General features: G+C 32.4%; 1 protein-coding gene across 33 annotated transcripts in view; it reads right to left on the reverse strand.

Annotated features, from left to right (window-relative positions):
- Nucleotides 1-19,957, reverse strand: part of Zbtb20 (zinc finger and BTB domain containing 20) — an 838,748-nt gene that overhangs the window by 424,847 nt on the left and 393,944 nt on the right. For 4 of the 33 annotated variants that reach the window (XM_013151790.3, XM_063225280.1, XM_063225285.1 and 1 more), the window contains exon 1: nt 9,632-10,034. The exons of the other annotated variants lie outside the window; for them this stretch is intronic. The gene's annotated coding sequence lies outside the window, so the exon portion shown is untranslated. Of the gene's footprint in view, nt 1-9,631; nt 10,035-19,957 lie in introns of those variants that run through there. 33 annotated transcript variants of the gene reach the window in all.

Here is a 19,957-nt window from a genome sequence, read left to right on the forward strand (position 1 = left end):
CGTACAATTTTTCATTTCTGGTATCTTTATATTTTTTGGACTTTTGTTCATTAAAATTTCATTCTAAATTCCAGAGAAATTTCAGAGGCTCTTTAGAGAAACTTTGACATAAATGAAGTTAACAGCTGTGACAAAATTGCAAACTAAGCTAGTCTATACAAATTCTTAGTCAACGTCCAAAGAAGGTTATTGGGTTTGGAGGGCAAACTGATGAACTCAGTGATCCACCCAGAAAGGCAAAAGAGAACAAGGACCAAGAACCATGTAACGTAGAGATTCTAGATTTGAAGGCCAGGCTTAGCAGTGCTTTACTGTAGGTGACAACTATTACCAAATACACATCCTTAATCTTGATCACCTTAAAAAAAAGATAATTGACTAGTTTTCGTAGTATTTTCTAAACTATTAAGTGCCATATATAAATGTAAAATAGCTTTAATGCCTCATACAAGAAACATAGGTTGATTCCGACTTGATTAAAATGTATTGTGTTCATTACACAAAAGTACTAAGTAATTGCAACAATAATTCTTCATACAATTTGCTGAGGAAAAAAGACTATAGAATATATTTGCTGAGAATAATCAGCAGATTTCAGTTTTGGACAAAAAGTCTACATCAAGTTATATGAGGTTCCTAACTCAGCAATCCTGAGTCTGTGCCCAATAAAACTTTGTAAAGTTTTATTTTCTTCAAAAATTAATAATACCATTGCCTGAAATAAAAGCTAGCATCACAGGAAGTTGCTTAAATTCATGTTTCCTTTCTTGGAGTTCTTGGGTTCAAATTCCAATAAAATGATACAGCAGTAAGATTTTATTATCATGTTGTCCGTTTTGGTGAAATGGGCTATGCTCCAATGAAATTTCACTACAAACTTTCCACTACAAATAATATGAATATAGAATGAGGCACAAGCCTGTGGTAATGGAGAAAGATTTCTAGAGTTTTGTAACCTTAGTTGGACCCTTTGACAAGTCATTTAACCTCTCTAGGTTAAGATTTTCTCATGTATTAAATGAAGATAAAAGTAACTACTCAAAGGATTGTTTTAAAAATTAAATGTAAAATGATTGACATAGAGAGGTCACTCAGCAAATGGCAGCCAAATTACCATGTGGAGTAAAATCCAAATAAAAAATGTTTAGCAAGGACTGTTGCTATGTGAAGTACGTTTGTTATCCATGCTACAAAACCCATTAAGCCTACATAGTTTGGTCATTTTAGCAATACTCTAGAAATTTTTAAAATGATATTTCCCAAAGGTCAAGATAGCTTAGGGTTATGCAGAAGGATGCATCTAAAAGGGAGATTTATTTGGCTCATAAGTCTTGCTCCTCAAATCCAGGATCACAAAGAACTTTTAGTATAAAGGGTGGCAATTAACAAAACAAAACAACAACAAACAACAAAACCCTAGGATTTTAAAAACAATAGTAGGCAATGAATGCAGATTATCAGGATGACAAGTGTCCCAAGTCAGGGTTATATGGAGAAGAAATATGCCATATTTAGAGAGTCTTCAGATCAAGAATTACAGAATGATGCTTAAAGCACTTCAGAAAAAGGAAAAAATTAACAGTATACAGCAACAGAAGTCTGTAGGTTAAAAAAGCATTCAAAAACCTGACTATAAAGTGAGTGATAGCAAAAAAGATTAAAAATAACCTATGTCAGAAGAAAAGTAGCGAGAACAAAATTCCTAGGAATTTAGAGGCATTTAGGAAGAAAGTTCTAAAGCAGTAAGTTATTTCCAAGGTAAAGCTAGTTACAGAAAATACAAATATTGATGGGTTAAATCAGGACTAAGGAAAATAAAAAAACAAATTTGGGCAGCTCTGAGGAAGAAAAAATAGGCAGCTTGGTACTCAACTGTCATCACAATTCATTTGTGTTTCACATCCCACTGTTTGTGACATTAACAGAATTTCGAATTTAGCAATGAACTATTTTTATATTGTGAATTTCTGCAGCCATATTCCATATGTAGCTACCACTGCAACTAGTAATAATAGCCTTTTGATCTTTAAAATGCTTCCAATTAATACTACTCAAAGTAGAGGTTAGCTAAGGGATTTCCAGGTTAACTCCCCTTTTTGATCACGAGAAGAAGAACATTGTCTATGGCTTTTATTTGCATTTAGCCAAAATTATCTGGTCATTTTATTTATAAAGACTGGGGTAGCTTTTGCATTTATTGTCAGTTTTCAAACATTAACTTAGTTTGGATTCTGGAATTATATTTTCATATAGCTAAATAATTAAGTATATCTTTTCAAGAAGGCCACTAAACAGACAAAATTTTTATATAGACTTCACCTGGGAGGCAGACATTAGGCAATACATTTTAAAGTGTTATTATTTATATATTCATACACACACAATCTTATGGTCATTGTACATAGAATTTGTCTTATTGTCATGCTTACTGTTGTTGATAGGTATCGTTTATAGAGTCCCTATTATATATCAACAACTCTACCAGAGCCAGATACACACCCCAAGGAGGATATTATTGTTTCATTTTCCACTTGAAGACTTAAGACACAGAAATAACTTGTCTATGATGAGTCAATTGGTAAATGGTGGAGATGATAAACAAATGCCAAGCTCAGTCTGCACAATTACAGAGTCTATGTTCTTTTCATGGCATAGTTTTGCTTCTCATACTAAGAACAGCCTATACTTTAAAAAATTTAAGGGCTGGGGATGTGGCTCAGTGGCAGAGTTATTGCCTTGCATCCACAAGGCCCTGAGTTCTTTGGCACCACACACACACACACACACACACACACACACACACACACACTGCCAAAAAATTTACATGATATGTTGTGAACTACTTTTAAATATATATTGTTATTCTATTGGGTTATTCTCTTAAAATCATTTATACTTCCAACACAGCATGCTTTTTCTCACAAAATATAATCCAATTCTATAAAAACTTTTTGGTACCTACTGTATAATACCTGTTAAGTTAGTGATCTTTGGCCACTGTAATACTGAGACACATATCTGACAGTGAGTCTTATTTTCCTAAAGCTATTCTGTTTAGGTAAAATTATATTTCTAATCCTTTTCCATCACTGATATATAAAGGCATGTGGCATTATCTGAAAAACATTGGAGTTTTGATTTTAAAAGTTCTTTTTAATAAAACAAACAATCAAATATTGTAGAAATAAATTTGGAACAACAAAGGCAGTAAGGCAGTTTTAGACATTATTTCTATCAATAAACAAGTTTAGTCTGTAAAATGTCATTAATCTACTGAGATAAAGTTTATTATAATTTCATCTATAAAACCCAGATTCTTAATATGTGTTACAAAGATGGTATCTCTTACCCATTCTCAGTAGGAAATGTGTTTTGATTTACACAGTCAGTAATGATAACACTATTTTACAGGGCAAAATATATTTTCAATAATTTTTCCTGGTATGAAATAATTTTTAAGGTAATAGTAATAGTAAGCATAATAGTAATAATGGTATTTATTAAATATCTTGCTACATATTAATCTATGATTAGCACTTTATACACATTATCCTTCTCATTTTTCAAAAATTGCATTTAGTAAGTACTACTAATAATCTAATTATTTACTCAAATGCAGAAACTCAAAAACTTGACTAGGATTGTGCAGATAGAAAAGTACAGCCAGAATTTAACCGAGAGGAGTCTGATTCTCACATCCTCTTGGTGGAGGTTATAAAAAGTGTTTTGATGTTTATTCAGAAGAATATCATATTTGTGTTGTTCTATTAACATCACTGGTATTGGTGTCCATTTGTAAGTCCAAATTTGAAGAAAATTAACATGAGTCAAATTTTGTGGTGTTATTCATGCCGATTGCCAGTTAAAATGCTCCCTTTTGAGAACCTGTACCTGATTGGCTAAAATCTAGACCATAATAAAGATTTTAAAAGTATCTTATGAATGTTAATAATGGTTTCACTAAGTGGTGAGTTAATATATTTTCCTATTGTCTACTAGATTTCTATTAGAAACACATATTACTAGAAGAAAATGAGAATTTACTCATTAAGGATCAAGGGGAAAATTAGAACTTTAAAAATTCTTCTGTATTAGTCTCATTTAAAATTCACTCTGGGAAACCTTTCCTGTTGTTGTTTTCCCTGACCTCTTCTAGGACAGCACTCCGTACTCTGTCCTCTACATACTACTGTCAATTATCAGTTTTCTGAATTGTGGGTTAAGTCCTTTAAGGGTTGATACCATAGGTTATCTATGTGTTAGAGCTCTATGAATACAGAATGATTTAATGGCTTACTATGTATATTTTGTAGTCCTCTCAGGTAACATGTTTTTCCCTTACATTATGTGAAAGAGCTTCCCACAAACCTATGTCTTAAATTTACTGTCTATTTTCTGAAGAACTCTGTATATATATGTGGGGAGGGGGCACACAATGAGATAACAGAAATATAATTAAAAGCCATGCAAAATACAATAGACAATGTCTCAAAACAAAGCATATTATTATTATACTTATTATGATTCACATATTATATTTTAGTAATTTTATTCCCTTCTTACCCCATATAACATAAACTTCATAAAAGCAGAAACTTTATTTTATTCAGTAATATACCCCTTGTTGCTAGAACAGGGCATGGCACTACATTCTTAACAAATATATGTTGAAAAGTAGGAAAAGAAATCAAAATATGGCAGTTCTCATAATATTTTTCATATTGTTCTGGAAATCATAAAGGGACACAGTATGCCCAAAGCTTTCCCAAGAAAACACGAACCATCAATGAAAAAGAAAATTCTCATTCTCTTCGTCAGATTGGCTACGTACTTAATTCATTTATATGCAACATGTGGCCTCTCACCTGTCTATGCTCAACTTTTGGCATTGCCATAACTAGTGGAGAAAACAGCACCGAGGAGGAGCATCTTGGGGCCCTTCAATTGTACCTGACATATCAACTAGAAAGGTTGCCATCATCTAGATGGCAGCATTTCTTACAAGCCAGCCGAGCCACCAGAGGAACAAGGGAAAGAGGCATGGAGTCTTCTTAATTCCTAGTGCACTCACACATTTGTTTGCTCTTCTAAGAAGGGAATCTTGTAAGAAATCAATGGTTAAAAACGAGAGAAATTTGTCAGGTCTACATGACACTTTCTATCTCAGGTATGAGGTACAGAGTCTCTGAACAGAAATATGGGAAAATTCTACACCTTCCAAATGGCACCTTCTTAATTGTAGTTGGTTCCAACTACATGAAATCAATAATGAGTGTACACTTATAGTGATATAATACAGTATGGACCCTTGAGTTTTACCTAAAAAGGAGATTATATGGCTATTCATAGTTCTCTTAATTTTAGGAGATAATATCCTCATGATGATATAATTAACATAGTTTTCAGTTTTTCCAGATAAGAATTCTTTTATTGATCTTCATATCTCTACCAACCAGACTCAACATATGATTTAGCATACAATTGTTCTCAATAAATGACAGCTAAAATATTTTTCGATGTTTCATAAAATAGTGAAATATGACCTAAAGAGTCCAAACAAACTCAGTGTTTACATGGTTCTGCTTTTAGTAGCAGGCAATCATAACATATTATTGCATATGCATTAGTGTTTTAGTTTTTGTTAATTTAGTGCACCCTCACCAACTACTGTATGGACATTCTACCATGTATATTTACATATTATAAATTTTGAAGACATAATTTTAAAATGCCAATTATTAAACATTAATAAACATGACTAATCTGAGCAATTTATTAAACTGTAGAGACCTGGGCCGCAATCCTCACTTGATTCAGAAATGCTGGAAAGGGGTAAAAAAAAAATTGTTCATTTTTAGAACTGCCCTACTAATCCTGCTCAAATGTTCCTTGTACTACTTGTACTACTTATTATGGATTAAGCTACAAAGAAAACTAGAAAAAAATCTAAAATTTTATGCTTCATACCAATTCAATATAGATACTATAAAATGTGCCTTAATTATCAAAATTATCTGTGAAAAGATTAGGCAATTTGCTAAGAATTTTGAAAATGAACCAAGGGAGGATGCAAGGGTGAGAAATATTTAAATTTCAAACCAGAAAGGGCTCTTTGTAAAACTCAGAAAAGACTGACAATCATTTTAAAGAAGTTAAAGAATGGCAGCAACAAAGAAATGCTTTATGTACAACTTAGAAAAGTAATGTTGATTCAAAAGGTTTATTTGATAAAATGTATCAGTAATAATTATAAAAGTAGAAGCTTTCTGAATCCTTGATTGGTTGTTACAATATATATTTATTTATATGAAATGGTTTTGAAAATCTCTTTCTCCCTAACTCTTTATTTTCTATGAGATCTTTGCCTTGCAAATATTATCACTAATATTATCTTCTATCTCCACTTACACCCTATGTACTCATGCCCTGGATTTAAAAAGGGATTACTCTAGTCTACATCTGCATCCATGTTTTGAGGAAGGTACTACATCTGCATCTGACCTGACCTCCAGGTCTCTGAAGCCTATAATTGTTGTCAATGAGAGTTGTCTTAGCATCTTAGCACTGATTTCTCTAAAATTCAGTCTGTCAGTTTTTGAGCTTTAGTCATGGATGATGAAAAATTATTTCATTATTTTTAAGGCTGTTGTGAATTACATAACTTGTCACGCTTTTCTTTTTGAGTTGGTTGCAAGAAAGCTTAAAGCATTGTATATCACCTTACTAAATATAGTTCAAATGTTGATTTCACACATGATTTTATTTTTAAATTTTGATTTATCATTTTGTTTAATTTTACATTTATTGCTGACTTCTAATTTATGAATTTTGCTTTACTATGTGTTTATTTTTATAAGACATTTTACTTATTAGAGCAAAGTGTCAGAAATAGCTAAACAAAAATGTGCATAAACCCAGGTACATTTGGTATATATCCATACTAAAAATAAAACTTACCTCCTAAAAAGTATCTCATAAAATATATCTCATGGTCTTTGAGCTAATAGATTATAGATTTACCTGATATTTTTCGTATTGCAATTTAGCGAGGTGTAGCATTAAAATACAACCATGAGGAGATCTACTAGAAATTCAAGATAGGCATTTTCAGCACAAATAATTTTGACATCTTTTAGTTCTGATAATCAACTGCAGCAACTTAAAATCTTTACGTTCATTTGTTAGATTATACAAAGAAAAGTTCTTGGTCTTATCAGCATACCAAAATATAGAATTCTAAAAGCATGTCCTTTTTTCTTTTAAAAATGATATATGTATACCTGATAGATACACACATATTTTTTACTTTGAGTTGTCAAGCCAAATATTCAGTCCTTGGCTTCCAATACTCTTAAATAAATTTTATTAGCCAACAAAGGTTGATAAATCATTTCAACACTGAAAATTTATATTCTAATTTAACTTTGTCTATTTTCTGCATTTTCCTCTGATAATGAATCAGTCAGGCTCAATCTGATTGTAGTAAAACTCAGACAAGGTAGAAGAATTCTATTTGGTAGTAGACATTTTACAAATAATACTCATTTGATTTCACCGTATATGATCACTCTAGGCTGAAATAAGACTATGTTTGCAAGTTAAATATGATTTTGTTCTTTTATTAATTACTATGTTTGGAACCTAACTAGGAATTTGTTTTTTATTAATTTCTGAACTTTATATCCTTCTAGATAGTGAAGGAATATAGTAGTGCCACCTGGGAATGAGGCCAATTTGCACTTGTTTTTTGTTTTCTCTTGCCTCCCCCTTATTCTGGGCAACCAATAGTTGATTCATACTTCCATTACATCACAGTTAGGTTACAGAAGTGCTCTTTAGTCTGGCCTCTGCATGTCTTTTGCAACTCATTTGTAGATAGTCCAGAAGCTAGCAGCTGGACTTCATTTTTGTTCCAACAGTCACCATTTTATAATGCTTCTCTAAGTCACTGTGAGTTTTTCTAATATTGAGTCCAAAACTCCAAAAGGTATTTAGATTTAATGGGTTAAACCAGAAAGAAACGGTTCACATTAACTTGCCAGTGGTTCATCTCTCTCATTACACTTTCCTACTTATCCCCCACATATCAAGAAGTACAATGACACTATTCCTCCACAGAAGACTAACAAAATACTTAGCAAAAGTATGTGGCTGCAAAACATTTTTAATATTCAGAATGTCATATTCTTAAAATCTTTCATAGGACTCTGGTTCAATTTTTGAGCCTTTCCAAGTTCTCATAAATCTGTGGTATTCATAATAAAGGAGGCAGATGGTTTAGTCTCTGAACATATGCTTTAAATGCCCTCTTTGCTATTTCAAAATAATGGACCAAATTTTGCCCTCAAATAGTTACAAAAAACTTTAAGGAGGCTGCTTCTTGAAATCTGAGGACAGAATATGGGCCAGAGGGGAAAAAATCTTTACAAAATATAGTACCTAAACTTTCTTTTAGCTCTATACTGCATACTGAGAAAACTAAATTCTTTTCTGTAAACTGGATATATTAAGGAAAAATCCTAAGCACTACATTTTGTGTAGTTCAAGGAACAGATCAGAAAGCAAAATCTGTTTTCTTTATTTACCTTTTAAAATTCTGATTCTCTAAAATTTTATGAGAGTCCTCTCATTAAATTTCTATATGACTACTAGATTTTTCCATATTTATTACTGTTTCTATCACTACTATCTTGTAGATATTTTATAAAGCAGTTTATAATTATTAATTAGTTAATATTCTCTAAATTATGTTTATGCTTTTGTTTTAAACCCATGCTATTCATAGTTAATACAATCCTAAAATGCTACTTCACCAGTCAATTATTCTCATTTCAAAACAGTCTGGTGTTCATGAAGGCTCATTTTCTAGTTTTTTAACAGATAATTCATCTTCAGTGAATACATGTATTTTGGTAATATAATTGACATAATCTAACTGTACTTATAAAAATGTTTCTTAACATCTATATTTTATACATGACCTTCATTTCTACACTTGTATCTTTCTACCTATTTAAAATTGCTTTTGAAAAAGCCTCTAAACTACTCTTCCTTATTTTACAATGTCCACAAAACTCAGTAGTCTAATCAGCATTCCAGATAAAGACCACATAACTGACACTTTGATTATTATAAAAGCCCAGAGTTTAAATAACTGTTTCAAAACTTTAGTGTCCCTTTAGAAATTCTCAAGCAGGACTGACTTAGAATTAATGTAAAACAGTGTTTACTTTTAAAAATAAATGCAATTCTTGTATCCAAATGTGTTTGAGACACTGTTAAGACACATCATAATTAAGGATGTTGAAAATACAGATCTTTATAACAAGTGATCATTTTATACAAGTATCTACAAATATCTAAGCAAAATTGAAGGCTATTATTGGGACAAAACATTAACACATTCGTCTGCTGATAAAGACAAACAACTTTGAGAAAACCTCTCCTTCTAAAGTCTCTAACTTTCACAATAAATACAGCACTGAACTAAAACCTTGACTCAGAAATATGCTGAGCAGTATTCCAATAAACAAATTTATTTTAAAAACTCTCCAGACTAACAGTCAGGCTTCCCCCATCTTTCCTTTGCTTTCTCTTCTTTCACTTTCCACGCACACACAATCACACTTACCTGCACAAGTCTGAAACATCAGTCTATGTATTTTTTTTGAAATGTACTCTGTATCGATGCATTTTTCTGAGTTTCTTTCTAACCCTCGGGAATGTTAAGAATTTTAGGAAGAGAGCCACAGCTTAAGAGAGCAATTATTTGCCAGTAAATACTCAATTTGCTTGTCCTGTGATTTTTCTTCTAACTTGCATATTCAATAATCCGTCCCTGACTGCGTCACGAGCACAAAAAGTCTTTTCTCCAAAGGAGAACACTTTCGCCAATCAACCTTCAGCCATGCCAGGGCCCAGCTCGTCAGGGTGATTTGTTAGCTTTAATTAATAATTCCTCATGCTGGCCATTTTCACAAATAACACTGTGAGCCTGGGACGCTGGACGGCTGTGATTCAGGCTGATAAAAATACAGTGGAAAGGGGGTGGGGCGGGTGCGGGGGAATTCAGACGCCGTTTATAAACACCTCTAATCATACTCTTTCCGTTTACAATATAGAGGACACTGCAGCTGAATTATCACGTTATGTCCAGCGATTTGTATTCAAATGGAAGCCATATGTTCCTCCACTTTATCTGCTAGGGCCTCCCTGTGCCAACACTCTCCCTGGGCAGACGACATTCACAAAAGAGGTCTCTAGCCTCTGGATTGCAAAAGTTTACTGAGGGTGAAGTTGAGAAATCAGGCATATACCAGCACTTCTCGGTGAGCTTTTGTAACAGTCTGCAAACAGAACGAGTTGTGAGAGATTTTCTGTGATCTTGCTGTGTGATACTGGACATTTCATTTAGCTTTTTTCAAAATTCTCTAACCTCATCTGCAAAACAGAGATGATGGTTGACTTATTCAAGCATTCTACAAAATTTACCTATACCTAACAATATGGTACACTTTGTATTAATAACAGAAAATTTTGTTCAAAAGTAAGACTTTTCCATTTAATAGACATAATTCATTTATTTTTTTAACATAAAAAGTGCTTGCACAAAAACACCACTCTATGGTAGTGTGCAAATAAAAATAAGGATACACAACACTTTCCTGATAGTTCAAGCAAATATTCAGTACTTGGTACAACTCAAATCCACTGTGTAAAAGTGATGTTCAGAGTAAAAAGAAAGAACACAAAGAGGTAAAAAAAATTTTTTTCAAAGATTAGAGAATGTTTCTCAAAGAGATTAGAGCACTCAGTTGATATGTTCATAGGCAAATTTCATAAGGTTCACAAACACTTGAATACACAGACATGAAACATTTTATTCATGTCCTTGTGTGTGTGTGTGTGTGTGTGTGTGCATGTTAACAAGTTTACTAATTTACTGGCTACATATTTACAGAGCAGTAACTCTATTTTAAGAACTTAATCAAACTAGGTACTGGGAGATGAATAAGCCACAGCCTCTATCTTTAGACATAATTCAGTCACTAAACTCTAAAAAGAAAATTTACCCCTAAACAGAAAACCATAATACAACATAGCAAGAGCAACAACACAAGCACAAATGCATGAAGTGGCACTCCTGTATTTGATGCATGAATTATATCAAAGGTAAAAGGAGAAATAACAGTGGTAGGAAGAACATTCTAGGGAGAGGCAAACCTTTGAACCTTTACTAAAACTGTTACCAGAATCAGATTACCAGTTCTAAGAACAGGAGATTTAATTCATGGTAATTTCAGAGAAATGTTTCAGAGAGTAAATATTTCAGGATTTAAAAACAAATTTATTGAGAAAAAAGGCTTCCTGAAACTATGTTTTGACATCATCAGAAAAGTATGTAGCATTTCCAGCACTGGCACAAATTGTGACATATATTGTCTTTTTCTCTTTCAGTATGTTTCTGTTGTCTCAGGCAAATAGGAAGCATGCATGACAAATGCTGCCTTTTTTGTTTCCCAGCTTATTTATCTTCTTTCTATCACGTGCACACTTCTTTCTGTCTGTTTTCATTGTACCATAAGATAAGTCACACTTGCATAATTATTAAAAGAAAAGGGAATGCTACATCTATAACATTTAGTGGTCACACAGTCTTTTATCTAAAAAGCATATGCTATACAGCACTAAGAGTTCAAATGATGTCAGAAAATGAAATGATACCCTAATTTTTCTTTTAAAAAGGCTCTTTCAGAGCCAGTAAGTGCTCTTGGAAACTTATAGTTATTAATAATATTGAACATTTTATTTTTTATTGTATTCAAAATATGAGAAAATAGCCAGGATACTGGACTTACTATGCTAAGGAACACTAGGCATGTAAAAAAATTACATACTTAATTAATATTTATGAAGCTCCTATTTACAGAACATTTACTAGTAATTATTTGATTTTTTAGTTCCTAAATGTTCATGTATAATAATAGTTAATAATTATTGAGTACCTACTACATGGCAGTGATTAATCTAAATATTTTACATGTATCATCTGAGTCAATCCTCACATGACATAGAGATATAGGTACTATTACCATCTGCATTTAATGGTTATGAAACATACAAGTAGTAAAACTCGATATGCACTATATAGCTTCATAATGAGATTACTCTACCTAATATGTACAAAAAATCAGTTTTACTTCTTTATTGTTACATAGTAACAAACAATGCTTATGTTATTTTTAATCTAGAAAAATTCAGGTGGTTTTGAGATTATGTTGACAGGTAAGCTAAATACCTACATCTAATGAAAGGTATGTCTTACAAAATAATGCAGAAAATTAATGTTACTTGGTAGGAAATTAATGTTACATGATAGACAAGAAGATTGCACTGTGAGAAAAACTGACAAGTGGCTTGGATTGGGCATGTTATCAGGTGATAAAATCGTAGCACCATGGAACAAGCTATACTAGTCTCTGTATCCTTTATTAAAGCTACATAGACTATTAGAAGGCAATTAAAAAATCTTTGCAATGATAGAAGTAAGATGAAATATAGTTTAGAAATTGGGAAAGACATTAAGACAGAAAGAATTAGGTTTGAATACTAGCTTGGTCATTTTTTAAGTGTATGCATAGGGTCAAATTAATTAGGCTCCTGCAGGCTTTTCTTTTCATCTCTAAAATGATTTGTTGCAAAGATTAAAGAAGATAATATTCTGAAAGGTACATAGCATATAAACTAACTTAGAAGAGGTGCACAATAGTTGGCATTTGAAGTATGCAGAGTTAAAACTTAATACATGTAGCCAAGATTTACTATTTGCAGACCAAATGACACATACATCTCTACGCCTGCCTTCTTGCTTTTGACAATAACGTAAATAAGTCTTAGCTAAGGCAAACTAGACTTGGTAGTGTAGTAGGTGCTCCTTTCAGGATGTTAGTAATATAACTAAAATGGTTGTGTTTAGGAAAAAAAAGAGCTGATAGACAAAGTAGAGATAAATGATGCAAGTTTATCAGTTAATAATAAATAAAGTCATGCTTTTCCAAGTGATTAATGTAATACTACATTTTATTTAAAGAAGGTGGAGAAACTTATTTGGGACTGTTTGGGAAGGCCATCATTTGGTATAATCACATGTTCTCTTCAGAGAATACATGCTAACTTCACAACTAATTACCTGTATTTCTCTGACTACAGAGACTTAAATACCCTCTCCACAGTCTTCTCTCTGGACACTGACCAAGTTCAGCTGTCTCCAATTCTTGACTTAAATCACGATACAAATATTTATGGAGTATAGCACTTTTAAAATAGTTCTAAAGCTATTTCCAGGCAAAATGGAGGTTTCTTCTTGGAAGTGTCCCTGGAAAGGCTTCAAGAAGACTCTTCATATTTACTTACTTGTGTATGTAAAGTCTCTTCTTTCAGATTTCCTTTGAGTTAGCAACTGTCTGACTCTCAATTACTGGTCCACATTCTAGGGCTTTTGTCTGAGATTAGGTTTGTATGGGGACACCGATGGATGACTAAATGAGCATAGCGACTTTCCAAGTCTCACCCGGATCTCCAGGGTAGCTGGAGCTTTCTAGAATCTATTTATTTCTTAACTGTAAATCTTAACAGGTAGAAAGTGAAAGTATATAAGACTATGTCATATCACTCTTTCTCTAAAATAACTGGATTGGTAACAACATGATAAAATCTTGGCCTGATTGGTTACTTGCTTCCTTGTTAGCTGTCTGCGTTCTTATCTTTATATATATAAGGAAGTCTCATCATATAAATTCATTATACTTTATAGTTTTTAAACAATATATATAAATATATATATAAATATTAACACCTAAGAATATTTTATTAGTGAAATCTACCTAGTGAAGAAATAAAAAGATAATTGAAATTGCAATTTTAAATTTAGATTTATGTCTAGAAAAGAATGTTGGAGTTCAAATATTCTAAAATTAAGATCAACCAATATGTTCTTATCAATATATTTAGTTGACGGTTAAAAACTTTTTTCTCATAATATCTTGAGTCATTAATTTCTTAATGAAAGTCTTCAAGCTTCTCAAATGTGAAAATCAAGGTTCTCTAATGGACACAAATATTCACACCATAAGGAAGTTCAAGATTGTAATAACTTTCCTGTAACTTTGCTATGTAGTTTGCTAAAAATCACTTAATATTCTCTATGCCTCAGTTTTGTCTTTTTATCTTAAGTACTTAGATCATCTCACAAAGACCTAAATCCTGTATTTAAGTCCAAAATCTCAGAATGTCAGGATGTTAATAATTAAGTAGTAGTAACACCTAGTATAATCTTAATTATTATATTTAGCACTTTAATATCTCTACCTTTTCAATTATAAAATGGGTATAATTATTTTTTAATCAAATATTACATTGGAATGAATTCTATTATTGTAAAATTTATTACAAGTTTTTAAGTTTCTTACATGCAATTGAAGTGATAGATGTAAGACTGACTGAATCTTTTTAGTGTTTATATAGATCATATTATACCTCATAAATACATAAAATTAGTATTTGTTAACAAAAATAAAATATTTACTATATAATAGACATTAAATTGATTTTCAAATATAATTGATAAATTGATTTTAAAAAATCAAAGCATAAGAGGAAGTAAATATTTTCAAACATGTTCAGATGCATTTTTAATTTTAACTTTTATTAGTACGTGTTTGAAGTATTATAATGACTACCTTCACTGTGGGGAGTTGGTAACTGTATATAACAGATCCTAATTTTTTTCATTCAGATATTTATGAAAGAAGACTATTAAAAGAGAGAGAATAATGCAGCTTTTTATTTGTGTAGCTGGCTGCATTTTATGGTAGATCCAAGAATCAGTACTAAGAAAACAGAATCAGGAGAAATGATTTTTAGCAGACTGTTAAATGATATACAAAATAAAATGTATTCATTAATGAGTTGGCAGAAATGCTATACATGTGCTCTTAGAAACAGAACTGTTTAAGCAGCTTTTTATACTTGGCAGAGCCACTTTCCTGAAATGTCCCCTCACAACTCCCTCCCACCTGGCATTTTTTGCCCTCTACTGCCAGGTGGGAGTAATGACCAAAGGGAGGGGAAAAGCAAACGGAGGCATTCACTGTGGCAGGAGCCACTCCAATGATCAAAGTGCCTATTAGGCTGTGGCCTCCAGAATGAGAACCACAGTGGGTGGTTCATCAGCATGGTGCCCCCAGAATGACACTGGCTATTCCTGATAAGTCATCACGTGGGAGTAGAGACCCCTCATCCTGTTTAGGAGGACTGCCTGTGAAGAACTGAATGTTCACATTTCCTTACCCACTCACAGCACTTGATTTTAATTCAATTCTATGCTACTATGATGTTTATTGAATGATCTCAGTCTGACAGGCTCAGTGCAAATCATATAAAATATAACTTGCATATCTCAATTTATATCTTAACAAAGTCAAGGGATGCTGATTTTCTTACATTAGTGATGAGTAAAGTCTTGGGGCAACTAGTACATAAGATAATAAATTTCTAACAATTTTTATCCTCTAAATTTCTAACATTTTTATCAGACACATGTATATCTATCATCTATGATATATATATATATATATATATATATATACACATCAGACATATATATGTATCATGAGAACATAATACACTAGTATCTCAATTATATAGTATTCTCATATTAACTTATAAGCTTATTTTAATTTTTTCATTTTCATAAGCTAAAGAGAGACTAGAGCTATTGGGAAACTAAAAGAAGTGTTGTAGAGCATACATTATTGACCAAAAGAATCTTTACTTAGCAGGGACATTGTTGACTTGGAATCATTTTATTCTTTCTTAATACATATTAACATTAGGAATTTGGATCTTTCTATTTAGATGAAAAGTTAGGACACTTCCAGAAGAAAATACCATGACAGCTATAAGAAAAGACTACTCTGCATCTCAGAATGCAGAAGAGCCTGAGCGAGTTAAAGGAGAATGATGTATCTAAGACTTAATTATGGACAGTTTACAAGTGTGCCTATAACTGAGTCATGCAGAAATGTTCATGAAAATAGTGCTCATGATTATTATGGGTTGAGTTATTCTTTCCTTCCAAATATACGTGTTGAAGTCCTAATCTACAGTATCCAAGAATTTGATCTTATTTGGATATGGGATCACTGGAGATATAATTAATTAAGATTTCATCATACTAGAGTGAGGCAGGCCCCTAGTTCAATATGTTGAGGTCTGTATGAAAAAGGGAAAATTGAACACTGACTTACACAAAAAAAATACTACTATGTGGAGTTGAACACGGTGATCAGGGAGATATTTTCACAAGTTACAGAATGCCAAATATTGCTAGCAACCATGACAAGGTAAGCAAAAACCATAAAACAGCTTTCCCTTCACAGCCTAAAACAAAGCTTTCAAACATCTTGATCCTAGATTCTCGCCTTCAAATTCTACAAAACTCTACCTAGTAACAGTTTCAAGTGCCAGTGAAAATCCACAGTAATAGTATCACCTTTTTTCTTCCTTTCCCAAACTCAAATCTTCCTTTTCCAGAATAAAGTTTTGAAAAAAATTATTATTATATGTTTGTAGTACATTATGATTACATTAATCATAGGGAGTTGAAAAAGGTACATGACAGTGCTCAATTCCTTTTTAAAATTTCCTCCCTGCATATGTGTATATGATGATCACATTCTTTATAGGAACTTGGTGCCCATACACAGCACTTCGTTATCCCCTCCTGTTTAAAATTTCCCTTACTCTGTCTGTTGGTTCCCCTTTCATATGCTAAAGATTCATCTTGCTATTTCCTACTGTCCTTTATTTTGTACTTAATTTATATATTGGGGTTCTAATGTAAGAGAAGCCGCATAATATTTAGGCTTCTGTGTCTGATTTGTTTCATCTAACAGGGCCTCATGATGCATCCATTTTCCTACAAATGATTCATTTGTCCTTCATTAAAGCACAGTAGTACTCCACTGTGTAAATATCACAATTTATATGCGTATGGACATTTAGGGTATTTCTAATATTTAGCTATTATGAATTATATTGCTATAAATATGAGTATGCATGTACCACTATAATATGTTTAACTCTTTTGGGACGATACTTCCTAGGGGAATAGCTGAGTCAGATAAAATTTTGATTTTTAGTTTTTTGAGGAATCTCCATACTGATCTTCAAATTAATTTTATCTGTTTACACATATATCCATATAGCAACCATGAAAAAGCCTTCCTATTCCCCTCACAGTCTCTCCAATATTTGTTATTTGATTTCCTGAATATTTATGTTCTTTCTGAAGTGAGAAAAAAATCTCAATGTTGTTTTAATTTGCATTTCTCTAATGGTCAGCAATGTTGAACATTTTAAATGTATTTATTGGCCATTTGTCCATCTTCATTGGAGAAATGTCTATTCATTTAAGATGCTAGTTATTTGGCTGGGTCTCTAATCTGGGGAAATCTAATTGTTTGAGTTCTTTATATATTGTAAATATTAGTCCTTTGTTTGATGAGTAGCTGGCAACACATTTTCCCTATTCTGTGGGTTGTCTCTTCATTCTGTTGGTTTTCTTTGCCTTGTAGAAGTTTTTAATGTGATGCAGTTTTATTTGTTGATTTGTGGTATTATTTCTTGTGTGGCTCAGCTTCTATTCACAAAGTCTCTGTCTCTGCCTGTATATCTTTAATAGTTTTACCTATTTTGTCTCCCAGAAGATTGTTTCTATTTATTTTTAAAATTTTTTCAGGCTAAAAAAAAAACCTTTTAATCAAAGCTTTTAACACTGAAAATACTTCTGAAATAAAATGGACAGTTTCCAATACATTGAAACACAAATGCATAAATCACTCTCTCTCTCTCTCTCTCTCTCTCTCTCTCTCTATATATATATATATATATATATATATATATATATGTAGTACATAGCAGGAAAACACAAAATAGCAAGTTTACACAATTCTTGTAATAGGATGATCTGTTTCTCAGCTGCTTCTTCTACATTTTGAATGTGTTCTGCTGGATACAGATCACACCATGGCTTCTGGGATCATACTCAGTTGCAAATGAGACCCACAAATCACTCATATGGCAGAGCTATGTGGAGGTGGCTATACAGGAAGAAAAGCAGGTGCTGGAAAGAAGGCAACATAACTATATTATCAAAAGATACTTGGAAGGAAAGCTGGCTGTGTAAATCTTGAGGCTGAAAAGTGGCTTTCCAGCTTCATTCGTTTGGCTTCATGGTTAGTGGCCATCAGGACACCCAAATGTGAGGTTCTGTTTCATGGATTATATGAGGGACCCATCCCTGACTCTGCTGATCACCAAGAATCCTTCACTCAGATACATTCATTAAGTGGGTTTTAGGGACCAAGTTGACAATATCCTTGGACAACATGACATGCCTCTATTTGAACTCCACGTCATTTTATTGATCCTAAAAATGTGTGTAATGGGTTCACTCTATGTGCCTTCAATGCAAGTGTTTCTATTTTAATATTTAGATCCATGATACATTTTTATTTTATTTTAGCATATGGTGACAGATACGAGTCTATATTCAATCTTCAGCCTCTTTGTCAAAGGTAAGATAGTTGAGTGTGCCTGGAGTTGTTTCTGTATTCTCTCACCTAATCTAGTTTTTCTCCCCTCAATACCAAGCTGTTTGTATTACTATAACTTTCTAACATAACTTGAAAAATTGTGTCTCCTGTCTTCACCTGTTGCCCAGAATTGCTTATCCTATTCTAGGTCTCTTCAGGATCCGTATGAATTTTAGGGGTGTTTTTGCTAGTTGTATGAAGAACGCTATTGGTATACTGATTGGAATTGTATTAAATCTGTATAAAGTTTTGGAAATATAGCCATTTGACTTATCTAAGCCTGTCTAAGAATAGGGGATATATTTCCATTTTCTGATATCCTCTGTGCTATCCTTTTCAGAGTATGGGTTTTTTCATTTAGAGGTCTTTTACTTCCTTAGTTATGTTGAATCCTAATTACTTCATTTTACTTGATGTTATTGTGAAATGTTATTTCTCTAATTTCTCTCTCAGTGAGTGTATTATCCAGGTACAGGAATTTATAGATTTATGAGTGCTGACCGTGTACCATACTCTACTGGATTTGTTTATTAATTCTAAGAGGCTTGGTCAGACATGGTGGTGCACATCTATAAGCCTGGAATTTGAGTGGTTGAAGTAAGTGGATGATCCTGTTGAGTTTGACGCCAGCCTGGGCTACACAGTGAATTCAAGGACAGCCTGAACTATGTTTGTGAGATCCTGTCTCAAAATAAAATATTCCTGGAGTCATTTGGTGGAGTTTTGCGAGTCTTCTAATGTAGAAAATTATGTGATTTGCATCTGATGATAATATAATTGACTCCTTTCCTATAAATAAGACTCCTGCTTTATTGCTTTGGCTAATGTTTCAATAATTATATTGAACAAGAATGGTGACAGTAGAAACTCGTGTCATGTCATTTTCTTGATTTTAGAGTGAAAGCTTTCAGGTCTATTTAATATGATGTCTGTTGGTCATAGATGATTTTTTGAGATTAAGATAATGATCTATTTTCATCAGGATTTTTATTCATGAATTCATGTTGAATTTTGTCAAATGCTTTTTCTTTTTCTTTTTTGGGGGAAGAAGTTTTTAAATTTACTTTTAAAGGGAATAAAAGAACAATAAAAGAATTGAAATAGTGATAAGACAGTAGGAAATATAGTTACTATATTGTTTGACTTTGTAAGCCTAAAGTCAGTAGTCTAAGCGACTATGTAGAGGATATCAAATACTTTTTTTTTTTTTTTACATCTACTGAGATAAGCATTGTTGTGGTCAGGGGTTGCAAGGAGATCAATTACAATACATGACACAGAATTTATAATTATTATTGTAT

Source organism: Cavia porcellus, unplaced genomic scaffold (assembly GCF_034190915.1).
Source record: "Cavia porcellus strain 051 isolate PalLab524CR breed Dunkin Hartley unplaced genomic scaffold, mCavPor4.1 scaffold_15, whole genome shotgun sequence".
Classification (NCBI taxonomy): Eukaryota; Metazoa; Chordata; class Mammalia; order Rodentia; family Caviidae; genus Cavia; species Cavia porcellus.